General features: G+C 40.1%; 1 long non-coding RNA gene across 5 annotated transcripts; it reads left to right on the forward strand.

Annotated features, from left to right (window-relative positions):
• Nucleotides 1-10576: 10576 nt before the first annotated feature.
• LOC117448611 (uncharacterized) lies at nucleotides 10577-13733 on the forward strand. Of its 5 annotated transcripts, XR_011643331.1 has the most exons (9): nucleotides 10577-10987; nucleotides 11066-11180; nucleotides 11379-11399; nucleotides 11486-11672; nucleotides 11825-11880; nucleotides 11962-12074; nucleotides 12286-12380; nucleotides 12482-12698; nucleotides 13615-13733. It is a non-coding gene; the product is annotated as an uncharacterized lncRNA (long non-coding RNA). The 5 variants fall into 5 exon arrangements; XR_004552347.2 differs by lacking the exon at nucleotides 11379-11399; XR_011643330.1 differs by lacking the exon at nucleotides 11379-11399 and having other exon boundaries at nucleotides 11085-11180.
• Nucleotides 13734-15493: the final 1760 nt, after the last annotated feature.

The following is a 15493-nucleotide window of genomic DNA, read 5'->3' on the forward strand; positions in this document are numbered from 1 at the left end:
TCATAAACTAAACTGTATATATATATATATATATATACACATGCATGTAAGGGATAATGTGCTGCGACGCGGTCATTATGGGGAAAAGAACACCGACAGGCTGATCAGGAGCCCGACGCGAAGCGGAGGGATCTAGATCGGCATGAAGGTGTTCTTTTCCCCATAATGACCAAGTCGCTGCACATTATCCCGCTTATTACATGGCCACATTCTCAACAAAGTAACATTATGACTCCCAATATTAATTGAAATGCTTTTATGGATTTAGAAAATGATTTTATTGATTTAAAAAATAGTTGTATGTATTGATTTAAATTGACATGCATCCGCGAAGAAAAATAGTCCGATGTTACTGTTTGAACTAACGTAGCAACGGCAGGAACTGCTTCGATAGCGTTTTTGAGGAGCTTTCTGATTACAGATTTGAAAACATCGCTGCTTGCTTTAAAAGTAGCACAATTCATGATGTCAAACCTTGGAAAGTATCTCGATATCCCTGCCCTGATGCCAAAGTAACTGCACACTGTATGTTTTGCCATTTGATGTATATGTCTGGACCGCTGCGTAAAAAGGAGGGTTTCTGCCCGTTACTTCTCCGCTGTTTTCTTGTCCCTCTTGTCTTTTTCTTTTCTTCACTGGGGACTCATCAGCCACTAACTATTACTCCAAATTACTGTGCTCTCCAAATATATTAAAATGAATGTTAAAATCCTCCATGTTGCTATCACACGCCAGCGGAAAACTAAAGACAATCAGACAGTTTGCTTGCTTTTCAAACTGTTACATTTGAAAAACAGTGAGAGCGTCTCTTGTCAGTTTGAAAAGCCAACGGTAGGACCTGCTTGCGTTTTTGAGGAGATTTTTGATTACAGATTTGAAAACATCGCTCCTTGCTTTAAAAGTAGCACAATTCATGATGTCAAACATTGGAAAGTATCTAGATATCCTGCCCTGATGCCAAAGTAACTGGCAAGTGAATATGTGTCGCCGTTTGATGTCTATGTCTGGACCGCTGCGTAAAAAGGAGGGTTTCTGCCCCGTTACTTCTCCGCTGTTTTTCTTGTCCCAGTTCGAAAAGCAAACTGCATGCAGTTTGCTTTTCGGCCCAACTGTATACAGTTAAATCGACCGGACTTCTTTCTGAAGATGTGAGCGTCCTTAACAACGGTCAATAAGTCCTTGACAGCGGTCTGTCTGTTCGGTATTAACAACGTGTCACGTGTTCTGAATTGACCAATCAGAATCGAGTATTCAACTAAGCCATGTAATAAAAAGGGTTACGTCCTTAGCTAGCTACATAACAAGCTAAGCTAACAAGCACACAAACACCTGCTAACGGGGTTAACATGTATAATATTATCATTTTACTCACCGAAAAAAGCTGTGAGTAGACTTCTTGGAAGTTCTGTTAGTACATTCAAGCGCACAGCACGACATCTTAATTGTCTGGTATATCACCACGAACACGGCTAAAGCTAAAGGGTCAAGTACAGTACTATGACTAACTAACGTTGTAGCCTCTATGGTTGTAGCCTAGCAGAGTGGACAAGTTGCTGTTAGCTGACAGTGAGGCACGTATCTGTCAATCAAAGTGACCACGCCCTAATGTATGCACAAACTTTAAGACCTAATATAAATAAAAGGGTCGCGTTAGAAAACAATTCACTCACAGATCCATAATCATGAAGGTGGAATCTAACTATATCGATAATAAAATGTATGGAGCCAGGGAGAGAAACATGTTTTTTTCCGCTGTAAAGTTGGGCATTTTAACATGGGGGTCTATGGAAATTGCTCCTTTCTGCAGCCATCGCCTATCGGCCAATATATGAACTGCAGTGTGTGGCACTTCCGTATTGGCTTCCCGGCTCTTCCCCAGAGTTTGCCGCTTGGTTATAATCAAATATAATCAATTATATTCTTGTATAACCCACAATGAAAATGCTTCATATTTTAGGTCTTTCTATATTTACAGCATAAACAAAGTGGTTTGTTAAGATTGAGTGTAAGGCCTATGATTTATGCCCTACTCTCTTATCAGAGAGTAGGCAGGTTTTTTCCTCTCCTCTCACAGCAGGGAGGGGGGCTCCGGACTTAAGGAGAAACACATTGAGGCCTCAAAAAGGTGGTTATGTCATAGTCATAGAATATGTCTAGTCATGTTTTGTTTTACACAAACTTGGGAAGGTGTGTCTTATGCCAATAGAATATGTTGGTTGGGTATAGAGGAGGTGTTTGTGGGTTTTCTATCCGGTTTTTTGAGCATAAAAAGACTGGCTTTTTTGGATTTCGTTGGGGAGAGAGGGGGAAACCCCTGGTATACTCTCTCCCAGTAAGCTCTGTCCCTCAGAGCTGGGTTAGATGGCTCTCGGTAAGTGATTGCTGGAAGACGTTGTTAGAACTACCAGAATACATGATTAGACTTTTGCTGGAAGATGTTATTAGAACTACCAGAATACATGATTAGACTTTTGCTGGAAGACGTTGTTAGAACTACCAGAATACATGATTAGACTTTTGCTGGAAGACGTTGTTAGAACTACCAGAATACATGATTAGACTTTTGCTGGAAGATGTTATTAGAACTACCAGAATACATGATTAGACTTTTGCTGGAAGACGTTGTTAGAACTACCAGAATACATGATTAGACTTTTGCTGGAAGATGTTATTAGAACTACCAGAATACATGATTAGACTTTTGCTGGAAGACTTTGCTAGAATGTACCAGAATACATGATTAGACTTTTGCTGGAAGATGTTATTAGAACTACCAGAATACATGATTAGACTTTTCCTGGAAGAAGTTGCTAGAACGTACCAGAATACATGATTAGACTTTTGCTGGAAGACGATTGAATGAATATGAATTAAGGTTTTAGATAAAAAATATAACCCCAGCATGATATGTTTTGTATGATTATAATGTGTTAAAAGGTAAAGACTCTGTATTGGTTTGGACCTACTTTTTCTTCAAATAAACTGATCTCACCTTTTGGATTGGGACAATAAAAGGGAAAATCTGTGCTCTCCTCTCCTGCTTCAAAGGTAAGACTGCACCCTGCCACACACACGTTTAGGTAGGAACACACCCCATTTACTGATACCAAAATCCTTCGGGATCGCTTAAACAGATTAAAAAGAGTTGTCTGAATAGAAACAGCAGTTAATTGAACCTGGTTCTTCGGGGAGTTAATAGAGGTGAGATCTTGCTGACGTTTGGTGGATCTGAGCCAAGCAGTAAACTTACATAGACTCAGTAACTTCGGTCAGGTCAATTAGTAGGGTCAGAGTAATTTACCGGAATAAATTATCAGGACCTCACCTATACTCTAAACACTGGCTAAGGCAGCTGTTTTAGCGGATGAATTGATGCTCACTCACAAGACTGTGTTTTCTTCACCCTTGCGCCCAGATAGAGCTTCAATATCACAAACCGGAAGACCTGATCTTGGCCCAACAACTTTTGAAAGGTCTAGAGGACAACCATCACCTCCACGGGGGCCCCGTGAGTGTAACTACTGCCATGAAACAGGACACCTTATTTCAGGGTGTCATTTCTTAAAGCGTAAACAACAATTTTCGCAATGCTTTCAAACGCCAAAAGGCATGGGACTCATTAAAGGAGTTTGCCTATCAGACATAGAAATGTCCCAGGAAGATGATGTACCTGATCCCTGTTTCAAACCCTTTATTTCCAAGGGCTTTGTTTCTTTAACAGGGGATCCTAAAGACCAGCTGCCAGTACAGGTACTTAGGGACACAGGAGGTTCTCAGTCCATTATTAGAGAAGGCATCTTACCTTTAACCTCCAGATCATCATGTGGATCAAGTGCTGTTGTTCAAGGGGTAGGCATGACACTAGTTGCGGCTCCTTTGCACAATGTTTATATTCACTCATCTCTTGTCAAAGGATTCTTTAAAGTAGCTGTCCTCCCTGCCTTGCCCATCAAAGGTGTTGATTTCATCCTCAGTAATGACTTGGCTGGGGGCAAAGTTAAGCCAGTACCTGAGGTCATTGATTCTCCTGATCTAAGTTTAGACGCAGAGAAATCAGCTGAAGTACCTCCCGAAATCTTTCCTGCTTGTGTTGTTACAAGGGCACAGTCAAAGAAATACGGAGAGGACTTGTCTGATTTTTTTTCTTGCTACAGGGCAGTTTCTTGAAGACATGACAGTGTCGGACCGACTGCCAGAGGAGGCCCGGTCTGCTGGTGCTGGATCACCCAGTAACAGCTCAGAGCTTGTACAACTGCCTGCCACTCGGGAAGAATTCATGGCAGCCCAGTTAAGGGATGAAACACTTTCTAAATGTCTCTCTTCTGTTATCAGTCAGGAAGAGGCCAAGTCAAAGAAGATGGCCTACATTATGGAAGATCACCTATTAATGCGTCGCTGGATTAGTGATGCCTGTGAGGAGTCAGACTCCTTAGCAATGTATCAGGTTGTCGTGCCAACAACCTCTCGTTCTCAGGTGATGTCCTTGGCTCATGATCATCCGTGGTCGAATTTCGGCCATGTTTTCTTTTTCTGCAGGGAGAAATGTGAAGATCACGTGACATAGACGCCAGCCATTGGAATGAATGGTGAAAAAAAACGGGGTTTGTCAAACAGAGCACATGGTGTAGTCCAAACGATAGCTGGGGATTCTGGGTAGTGTAGTGTCTTCTGCCATCCTTTACTCCGAAAACATATTTGTTTCTCCGAATCGAAGGGGAAAAATACAAAAGCATTGCACACAATTTAAACCAATCAATGTTGTGTAATTAACAAGGATAATCTGGTGTTTTTTAGTTGATGAGTAGTGCAGATATCACTGTAAAATCAATCGACAGTAAGAGGAATACTTACTTCCGGGTGTACAATTCTCCGTTATCCAATGAGAATGGACACTCACAATGCCTTTAAGGGCAGCCGTCACAAACGAATGCCCGGCTTCCATGAGCGTCACATCCCGCCGCAGATGGGAATACATTGCAATCAGTTGAAAGCTATTTGCGTCCCTTTATGACGCTGAAGGAGCCTAGGAGCGTCACAACTAGTGCTGCGTACCTGGACTCACATTCAGGTTCAGGTCCAGACTCAAGTCCAGAGGTTCAGGTTCAGACCTGAACCCATGTCTTGTGTCAAGTGGTGTGAGTAACTAAAGTGAACTTATTGTGAGCTAATTATCAATTGAAAATTAACTCATAATCAAACTCATCAGGTTTATTGTGCCCCCATCTAACTTGTGTCTACATTTCTCTACAAAGTACAAATGTAAAAAAAACATTTTTTGCCACTTAGTCTACAAATGACTTATGACAGCAACTACAGTGAACTACTACAAAGTTCAAACATTTATTTCATTTACCAAACTAAAGTAACCAAACAGTCCCTGAGCTGACTGAGCCTAAATCCCTAAAACGTTGCTGAAAGGTAGAGTGTAGAGTAGACTATACGCATTACACTGTTACACACCTACTATACAGTATAGGCTACACCAGTGGTGTAGTGGGGATTTTTTTACTGGGGGGACGCTATTTTAAATTAGGTCATCCCAAACAATGCCAAACAAGTGCGCACGCGCGCAGTGCACTCACAAAACGGGCAGACAGGTCCACAGAAACTACCGGTATGCTTAGTCCTACTTTACTTACTGTACTGCAAAAAGCAGACGGCGCTGTGCTCAACAGACACACACAGACTCAAAACCATGGACACACTGGCACATACGTTACATAAACAATGTATAGGCCTAAATTGCATAAACTATAGTATTGCAACTAAGCAGACAGCTCTGCTTTTCTCTCTCTCTCTATCTCCACTTTCAAAATCTATTTAAAACTCATAACAAACAAACAAAATTCCCAAAGTTGTCCTGAAATTAACTCATTAAATAAACAAAACGAAAAATATATATAGCCTACTAATGCAAACATTGAATCTGGACTGGAAATTATTCTGATTAGGCCTAGCCTACATTGCAAATAAGCAGACAGCGCTGCTTTTTTCACACACACACACTACACACCTTGCGTTTTGAAGACTGATGCATCAGATATGGATGAACAAACTTTGCAGCCCAGTTTCCCAGCTTTGCAGTCTATCCACGGGTATGTCTCTTGTTTCCTCCGCCACATCTCCTCCGTCCATACCTCTGGGAACGGTGAGCTTGAGCTAGCCAGGGGAACGTTGCTAGCGCAGCTAACGTGCACGTTATCTAGCATTATCCACGTCTTTAGGCGGCTCTTCTGATGATGTACTGTAGTACTAGTAGCAGCTTCACTTGTAGCTTCGGTGCTGCTAGACTCTTTCTTCTTGTGAATTATATTCTTTTTAGAAAAGAAGTCAAGTAAAAAATGTTTGCCTGCCATTATAGAGCTTTTTCGTTAGCGTTCTTGAGGGAAAGAGCTGCCGCAAAATCGGCGGGCGGTAAGCTGGCCGTGGGCAGTGTTGGGAAAGTTCACTTTCTACATGAACTAGTTCAGTTCACAGTTCACACATTTTAAAATGAACTAGTTCAGTTCATAGTTCATAATTCAAAATGTTGAACTAAAGTTCATGGTTTCAAAAATGAACTAATTTATAGTTCATAGTTATTTTTTCAATAAGTTGCTGCGAACTATTATTTGTCTCCTGTACGATGTTAATGGGCCATTTCAATTTTTACAATATCCTCAGAGGCCCGTACAAGTTATTGACCTCTGCTTAAAAAAACTAAAATCACAGCTCATTCATTTCAGTCTGTGCAAAGAAAAAGCAACCTCTTCATCCAGATATCTCACCATGACTCGCGTATGCATGCACGTGCACGGTGTGGCGTGACCACCAAAACAGAAAGATAATTTATGGACACAAGATGTGTGCAAATGTATTTAGTTTCCTATTAATGTGAACATGATTTAAGTGGGGGGGGGACCTAACCTCCTCTAAGGGGATCCGGGGGGCATGCTCCCCTGGGAAGATTTTTTTTAAATGTTGAAGTTAAAAGCATCAATCTGGTGCACTTTGAGAGCAACATTAGGAGATCTATGGACACATCTCTCAACACCCAAACACAACTGTAAGCAGATTTTCTTTTAATTTATGGATATTTGACAAATCACTACCCTTTCAAACTGTATTCTTCTTTATTAATAACTGTCATATAGTATTTTATACCTGTTTACTTTATTCTCTTATTTTTTTATAACTATAATGATCATATAAAGATGTGCCTTTGCCTCACTGGTTGGAGAAAAAGCTTCTTATATTCGTTAGCATAGCTAGCTAACCAGATGCTAATAACAACAAAGTTATTGACTGTATGACAGATGAGCAGATCGCCACTGGGCTTTCAACTAAAGACACAGACACGCAGAAACTGCGGCATGTGTATGGACTTATCGGTACTGCAATTTCTGAAGTGCTGGAGTGGCGTTCTGGTGCTCTCCGTCAGAACTGGACCCTGTCAGTGGAGACATATACCACGTGATGACACGTTAGGCTCGTGTTGTGTTCAAGGACCCTGACCTTGGCCAGGAAAAACAGGCACTCGCTTGTTTAATTTTTTTGCGGTCTAGATTTCTTTCATTTTTTGCGTACGTGTTTATAAATTACCTCGAGGGCCGTACCACATTGTCTCTCGGGCCGTATACGGCCGGAGGTTCCCCACCCCTGCCGTAGAGTCTCACTCTGAGCGAGTGCTGCTGCAGCTGCTCTCGGCTTCGTCCATACTAATTCATTCATTCATTCACTTTTGAACGCCGTTATACAGCGCTGAGAATGAACGCGTTCTCAATTACGTTCATCTAGCGGAAATACAGTACGTTCAGTTCACGTTCGCCCAAAATATGAACGCGTTCATGAACGATCGTTCATTGAACGCGTTCAGGTACATCACTGGCCGTGGGTGTGTCACTAACACACCCCCAGCTCGCCGCGGGGTCACGAGCGTGATGACTAATCATAATTCTTTAAGGAAATCGTTTTTATTTTTTATTATAATTACTGTGAAATGTATTATGTTTTTGTCATTATTACAACAAATACACACTTGCAACTGATAAGACTGGCAATGATTTTATATTTATTAGACTATTAAAAAAAAGATCATGCTCCAAATAAGTGGGGGTACGGCGTACCCCCGCGTCCATCGGCCACTACACTACTGGGCTACACTGTAGTGACTGTACAGTCAGAGTGTACTGTACTGTCTGTACACCATGTATTTTCTACAACTCTACATGTGACATTATACAGTACATACTACATACAGAGTGATGTACATACATACTGTTAGAAATTAAAATCAATGTTGATATGGCGTAATTTTGAATTAAATACACTATTTAATTTAAATCAGTTTTATTCTGAAAAAACCGGAAGTTCACACTATTAACTTCATACTTTTATTCTGAAAATTCTTCATTTCCGGTTAGCATTAGCATGTGGCGAAACGCTACGTTTTCAAACCGTGAATCGAAGGTGAAATGACATGTGATGTTGTACACTGAGCACACTGGGATTAGCACTCATTTCCCTGCTGAAAAAACCAGCATGGACCAGCATGGACTTCAAGCTGGTCCAAGCTGGTCCAAGCTGGTCCATGCTGGTCCAATCTGGTCCAAGCTGGTCCAAGCTGGTCCATGCTGGTCATTATGCTGGTGGACCAGCATCGACCAGCATGGACCAGCATGGACCAGCTTGGACCAGCTTGGACACCAGCAGGGACCAGCATGGACTGCTGGTCGTTATGCTGGTCTGCTGGCGCAAAAACCGTTATTCCAGCATGGACCATCATGAACTTCATGCTGGTCCATGCTATAACATGGTATGAAAAAAAAAAATCTATTATTATTAAGATGGCATGAAATACAAAAACATACCAATATTTCAGTTATACATAACATAAATAACTGCAAATTCATAGAATATCTATATTACATACATTTGTTCACTCACACCCAAAAGATTACCGTTAAAAAAACACAATATTAGATCTATCTTGCAGCATAAAATAATTATGACATTGACTTCAAAATGTAGCTTTTTACTATTTTCGACCATATATAGCAATTTCTCATGTTTGTCTTTACAAATACAAATGCATTTTGATTTTGCGAATCATTGATCTATTCCATAAAGAAAAAAACACCCCACAAGCAATGGCATTACGTAAACAAACATTTAAAGAGTTAAAATTCTGATAAATGTAGAATTTCTTTGAAAGAATTGCAATGATATACGGTTGAAATAAGGAGTAATAGCATATAGAAAGCTTATATTCTTGCATTGCTATAATGCATTTCAAAACTATAGACCTTTTAAAAAGTCACTATGAGACATGGTCCATCTACATTGGCACAACCAACCCCCTGGCTCATTAACTAAGTATAGTTTTTAACCTAAATGATTGAGTTATACATTCATATGTTATCAATTAATATGTTAATTGCTAACTGCTATTTGTACACAATAGTAAGAAAATACCAATTCAAATTTCCAGAGGCATAGACATTACATACACAATGATATACAGTAAAACAGAAGGAAAAACAGACAGAAGCCGCAACCAAAAGTACCCATTAACCCAGGGGTGGGGAACATTTTTCCTCTCAAGGACCATTTCAATTTGTTCAACATCCTCCGAGGGCCGTACAAATGATTGACCTCTGCTTAAAAAAACTAAAATCACAGCCCATTCATTCGGCCTTTCTTTCATTCTGTGCAAAGAAAAAGCAACCTCTTAATCCAGATATCTTACCATGACTCTCGTATGCATGCACGTGCACAGTTGTGGCATGACCACCAAAACAGAAAGATATGGACACAAGATGTGTGCAAATGTATTTAGTTTTCTATCCATGTGAACATGATTAAAGTGAGGGGCGGACCTAACCTCCTCTAGGGGGGTCCCATGCTACCCCAGGAAGATTTTTTTTAAATGTTGAAGTTAAAAGCATCAATCTGGTGCACTTTGAGAGCAAAATTAAGAGATCTATGGATACATCTCTCAACACCCAGATGAAACACAACTGTAAACAGATTTTATTTTTCTTTATGGATATTTTATAAATCACTCCCCTTTCAAACTATATTCTTGTTTATTAACAAAAACTTTTTTTACTGTCATATAGTATTTTATACCCGTTTACTTTATTCTCTTGTGTTTTTATAACTATAATGATCATATAAAGAACCAAACCAAAGACCTGTAAGCATTACATTCTGGAATCTTATTTTGGGAGGGAGCTCGTTTAAAATGTAGCTGTATGGGCCATATTGAAAGTGGGCGGTGCACGCTTTGTGACAAACAACAAAAACGTGTGAGTTTTAACAACATGTTTATTTATTGACTTTTCATTCCTGTATGGCAATATTCATTTTGCACAGAAAAAAATGTTTGCCTAAATGACCAACTAAGATATGCTAGTTACATTTGTTATGAGTTTTGTCTAAAATGTTAGCGTTAAGGTAATGGTTCTCCAACTAGCAATTGCTAGTTGGAGAACCAGTAATGAATATATATTATATATATATATAATATATTAGTTACTGGTACTGGTACATTAAGATGGTACATTAAGATGGCTTACTCTAACGGTTAGAGTATGCAGACTTCATAAGCCATATATATATTTAATTATTTATATAAACTACCGAAATTAAAGTAAGGTAAAATCATTACCATGGACATTAAACATTAACGTTAGCTTCACTTACACTTACCTTTTGACAGAAACCCAAGAGATTCAGGACTCAACTTCAAATCCTCCAAAACGAATCAGAGTTCCAAGGATCCAAGAAGATGTTTTGATTTGATCATTGTGAAGGGACATCCACAGAAATGGATGCTCTAAAAAAGAAATCGGTATGTTTTTCTTATTTTTAAGGAAAATGTTCTGAAAAATTCTTCTTCTTCTTCTTCTTCCTGGTGCATGCTGGGAGATTTTCGGAGGATGAAAGAAAGAGAAGACTGGTTGTGGACTTAAAGGGAACCACTTCCTGGCCTTCCAGGAAAAAGGTGAGATTCAAATCCATGTTAATGCCAGAATTTATTGTTTTTAACTTTTTAAATATGATTTTTTTTGGGGCATTTCAGTTTTATTGGAAAGAGGCAGCAGAGATCTACTGGAAACAGTGGAGAGGGAGGAGATGATATGCAGCAAAAGGCCCATCCGGATGGTTGCTGCTCCGTGTGGAACATGTTCTATCAGGTAAAGCAATTTGCTACCCAGTTATTTTTGAGTTTGAATTTAGCATTTGGAAGGTAATTTCCAACAGTGCATTGTAAAGACTGAAAGATGTAAAGCTTGACATGATTTGGTCTTTTACTTAAGAGGATGTTTGTCTCTGATCGTCTTTAATGCTTATTTTTTGTATTGATGATATTGTTTTGTTCTTTATTTTTGTAGTGAGAATCACTTTGCAATTGTGTAAGTGCTATATACATAGTTATACTAATATTATTGTTGTTACCATCATTGCTATTATTAATAATGTTTTCTTTGTTTTGCTGCAGAAAGGATCATGCCAGCCCACTTCAAACACCTGATCAAGAACTTGTGAATCTTCAGGCAGAAAAGATGAAAACACCTGTTCAAAGTTCCAGTTTCCTGTACATGGAACCATGCCTGTATGGGACTCTGTTCCACATGTCTTCAGTCAGTCCTGGACCCTATGACTAGTTCTACCAAGGCTTATTAGAGGTAAGCAGTGGTAGGAGAGGAGTGGAGTTATCTTTGTATTTGAGCTGCAAGTAGACAAAGGTGATCAAATGCTGATGCTTATAACGATCCGAGTAATTTGATATTGATTGTCTGCCAATACCGAATCCTTACCCGATTCTTCTATTTCCCAGATAATACAGCTGCACAATTACAACAGGAACTTATCTTTAGACGGTTAATACAGAAGGTACATTTAATAACAGATGTGACTGCTGGTAGGCTAAAAGGCTGTTTTGTTGATCATTGTATTTTTCATTACATTATAAAGATCTGCTACATTGGAGGATTCCAAAGCTGAGCTGGAAGGGGAAGTCACCACCTACAGGACAGCAAATCTAAACATTAATTTGGATAAAATATGAAACCAGGTATTTTCACAAAGTAAGTACATTTGTTTTTAAATTGCAAGCAAATAATAATGACAGTCTTGGATCGATTTTGCATTTTAACTTTCATCAGCAACTACAATAAAAGAAACAGACAAGATGGCAGTGAAATGTGTAAACAATCAGCCCATCGAGATATACACATATGAATTGATACTATTGATGAAATGTTTTTGTCCTTTCTTTGTCTTATTCACATTCTGTAGAAGAACAATCTGAGATACCTGAACAGCGTGAGCCTGCACCCTGGACACCCACACACCCCAATAATTCCCCTTCAAAGAGCGAGCCACATGGGAAGGTATATATTATTTCCATAGTGGAGCTTTTTTATTTTTGCTCCTCAGTCTCATATTGGTGTCTAGCTTTTATGTATAGGCTACTACACATTTTATGTTTCAGATTGTTGTCATTGACTTGCAAGGGGAGATTCCAGTGCGTCCAGAGGTCTGGGCAAAAATAAAAAACAACACAAGGGACTCCATGTTCGTGAAGGAGTTGGCTGTGGCGTTTTGGAGCACCGACACCTTAGGGGAAAGGAGCCTGACTGGAAAGGAATGCCCCACCACCAAGACCACCAGGCAGCCTCTAACCCCACAGAAGCTATCAGTTTTGAAAGGTATGTTCTTAGCAGCACTAGCCACTTGCTCTTTGTGAGATACCAAGTTCTTGGTTATTTGAAATGTAATATTGATGATGTAATAATTAAAACTAGGGATGGGTACCGAGCCCCAGTATTAACGGGCCCCGGGGCTGAATTATTAAAGACCGTGGTACCGTTAAGGTCCAACGTTAACAATCTTTTTATCGGTAATGGAGACGTTACAAAAATAGATGTCATATGTATTATTGCTACATAAACATTATATCGCAGTCTTACTGTCGCCAACTCTGTTTCTAATATGCAAAAAGACTACAACATTTATTTTCGATCTTACATAGTTTTGTGTGTGAAATAGATCGCTGCAGTGAACACGACTTTCTGTATTTGTTTATGGTTTATATATTGTTTATTTCATTTCATTTTGGCACCATGGCAGAGGCAATTATAGAGTTAATGTGCAGAGATTATAATGTCCCGTTTACTAAAATATGTATTGTTTTATGTTTAGTTGACAAAAGTCACTGAGCTACATTTCCTGCACTCAAGCATACATCTGAAGGCAAGAGTTGTGTCCCCCTTTGGCCACAAGGGGGAGTATATATAATGTATATATATATATATATATATTGTATAGATGTTGCAACTATACAGAGCTTTGGTAATACTATATGTAACTGAGGTCATGCTAATAAAGCTATTGAATTGAATTGAGTATACCTTTAAGTGATCTGTCAGGAGGAAACAAAGGTTCGCCAACACATTACTCTACTGCTGAGAAAGGCTCTACAAAGACGTGAAACGATGTGCTGCAATCTGTGTATTTTTGAAGAATGCCAAGTAAAGGAAGAAAGTTAATAACTATTCTGTTTACAGTTCTGTCATCACATAATTTAATACGATTTGTTAAAACATTGTTGTTTCTTATTTTCAGTTTGCTTCAAGCAGTGGCTGTACGAGAAAGACCAATAAATGCTGGCCGGATTGGCAAAGACCGGAAGATACATAACAGAGAAGATAATGGATATTAACAAGAAAAAGAAAAAAAATACTTTGAACATTTCTTTTTTATAATTTCTTTGTTGCTATTTACATTTTGAATTATATTTGTTATTTCTAAATAATGCATCTATTATAGATGATATTTTTATTTAGATGTAGGTTTTTTTTGTAATATTATTGTATTGTTAATGTATAATTGATTAAATAAAAATACTGTTATGAACACTATGTCTTTATTTTGATAGTTACCAGAATACATTGTATATTTAATACTAACATAAGCTGGTGATAGATCAATTCTGGTCTGCTGAAAAATCCAGCATGGACCAGCCTATGTTGTGTTTTGGTCACCAGCATGGTCCACCAGCATGGACCAGCATGGACCAGCCTGTGTTTTGGTCACCAGCATGGACCACCAGCATGGACCAGCATGGACCAGCATGATCTACCAGCATGGACCAGCCTATGTTGTGTTTTGGTCACCAGCATGGTCCACCAGCATGGACCAGCCTGGACCAGCCTGTGTTTTGGTCACCAGCATGGACCACCAGCATGGACCAGCATGGACCAGCATGATCTACCAGCATGGACCAGCCTATGTTGTGTTTTGGTCACCAGCATGGACCACCAGCATGGACCACCATCATGGACCAGCATGGACCAGCATGATCTACCAGCATGGACCAGATCATGCTGGTCCATGATGGTCCATGCTGGTGGTCCATGCTGGTCCATGCTGGTCCATGCTGGTAGATCATGCTGGTAGACCATGCTGGTGACCAAAACACAACATAGGCTGGTCCATGCTGGTCAACACCATGCTGGTCCATGCTGGTTTTTTCAGCAGGGACGCTGTGTGTGTTTCACATTAGTGCAACGCTATGGAGCTCAGGTATCCGCCATCTGAAGCTTTTAGTGCCGACAGGGGGAGGAGAATACAACGATGTGTGTATTTATCGCTAAGCTAGCGGCTAAGCTAGCTGGACGCTACGGAGCCCAGCTATCCGCCCTCTGAAGCTTTTAGTGCCGACAGGGGAGGAGAATGTCTCGCTAACGCTGTGTGTGTGTGTTTCACATTAGCGGGACGCTATGGAGCTCAGGTATCCACCATCTGAAGCTTTTAGGGCCGACAGGGGGAGGAGAATACAACGATGTGTGTATTTATCGCTAAGCTAGCTGGACGCTACGGTTCAGGTATCCGTCCTCTTTATTGCGGGCAGGTTGGTGTGTGTGTGTGTGTGTGTGTGTGTGTGTGTGTGTGTGTGTGTGTGTGTGTGTGTGTGTGTGTGTGTGTGTGTGTGTGTGTGTGTGTGTGTGTGTGTGTGTGTGTGTGTGTGTGTGTGTGTGTGTGTGTGTGTGTGTGTATGTGTGTGTGTGTGTGTGTGTGTGTGTGTGTGTGTGTGTGTGTGTGTGTGTGTGTGTGTCGGAGCTCAGGTGAGAGGTCTCTGATTACAGTACACTGTAGGAAACAGTTCTGAACTGTTTCCGCCAGTTCTTTAAGTTCGTCGTTCGCGAACAGCTTCTCTTTAGCAGCGACTCAAACAAACAAATCGTTTTGTGGGAGGAATCAGTTCATCTCGTTCACTTCAAAGATTCGTTCAAAAAGAACGAATCGTTCGCGAACGACCCATCACTAACTGACAGGGGTGCAGTTCTGACGGAAAGCACCAGAACGCCACTCCAGCACTTCAGAAATTGCAGTACCGATAAGTCCATACACATGCCGCAGTTTCTGCGTGTCTGTGTCTTTAGTTGAAAGCCCAGTGGCGATCTGCTCATCTGTCATACAGTCAATAACTTTGTTGTTATCA

The sequence above is a fragment of the Pseudochaenichthys georgianus genome, chromosome 6, assembly GCF_902827115.2.
Source record: "Pseudochaenichthys georgianus chromosome 6, fPseGeo1.2, whole genome shotgun sequence".
Classification (NCBI taxonomy): Eukaryota; Metazoa; Chordata; class Actinopteri; order Perciformes; family Channichthyidae; genus Pseudochaenichthys; species Pseudochaenichthys georgianus.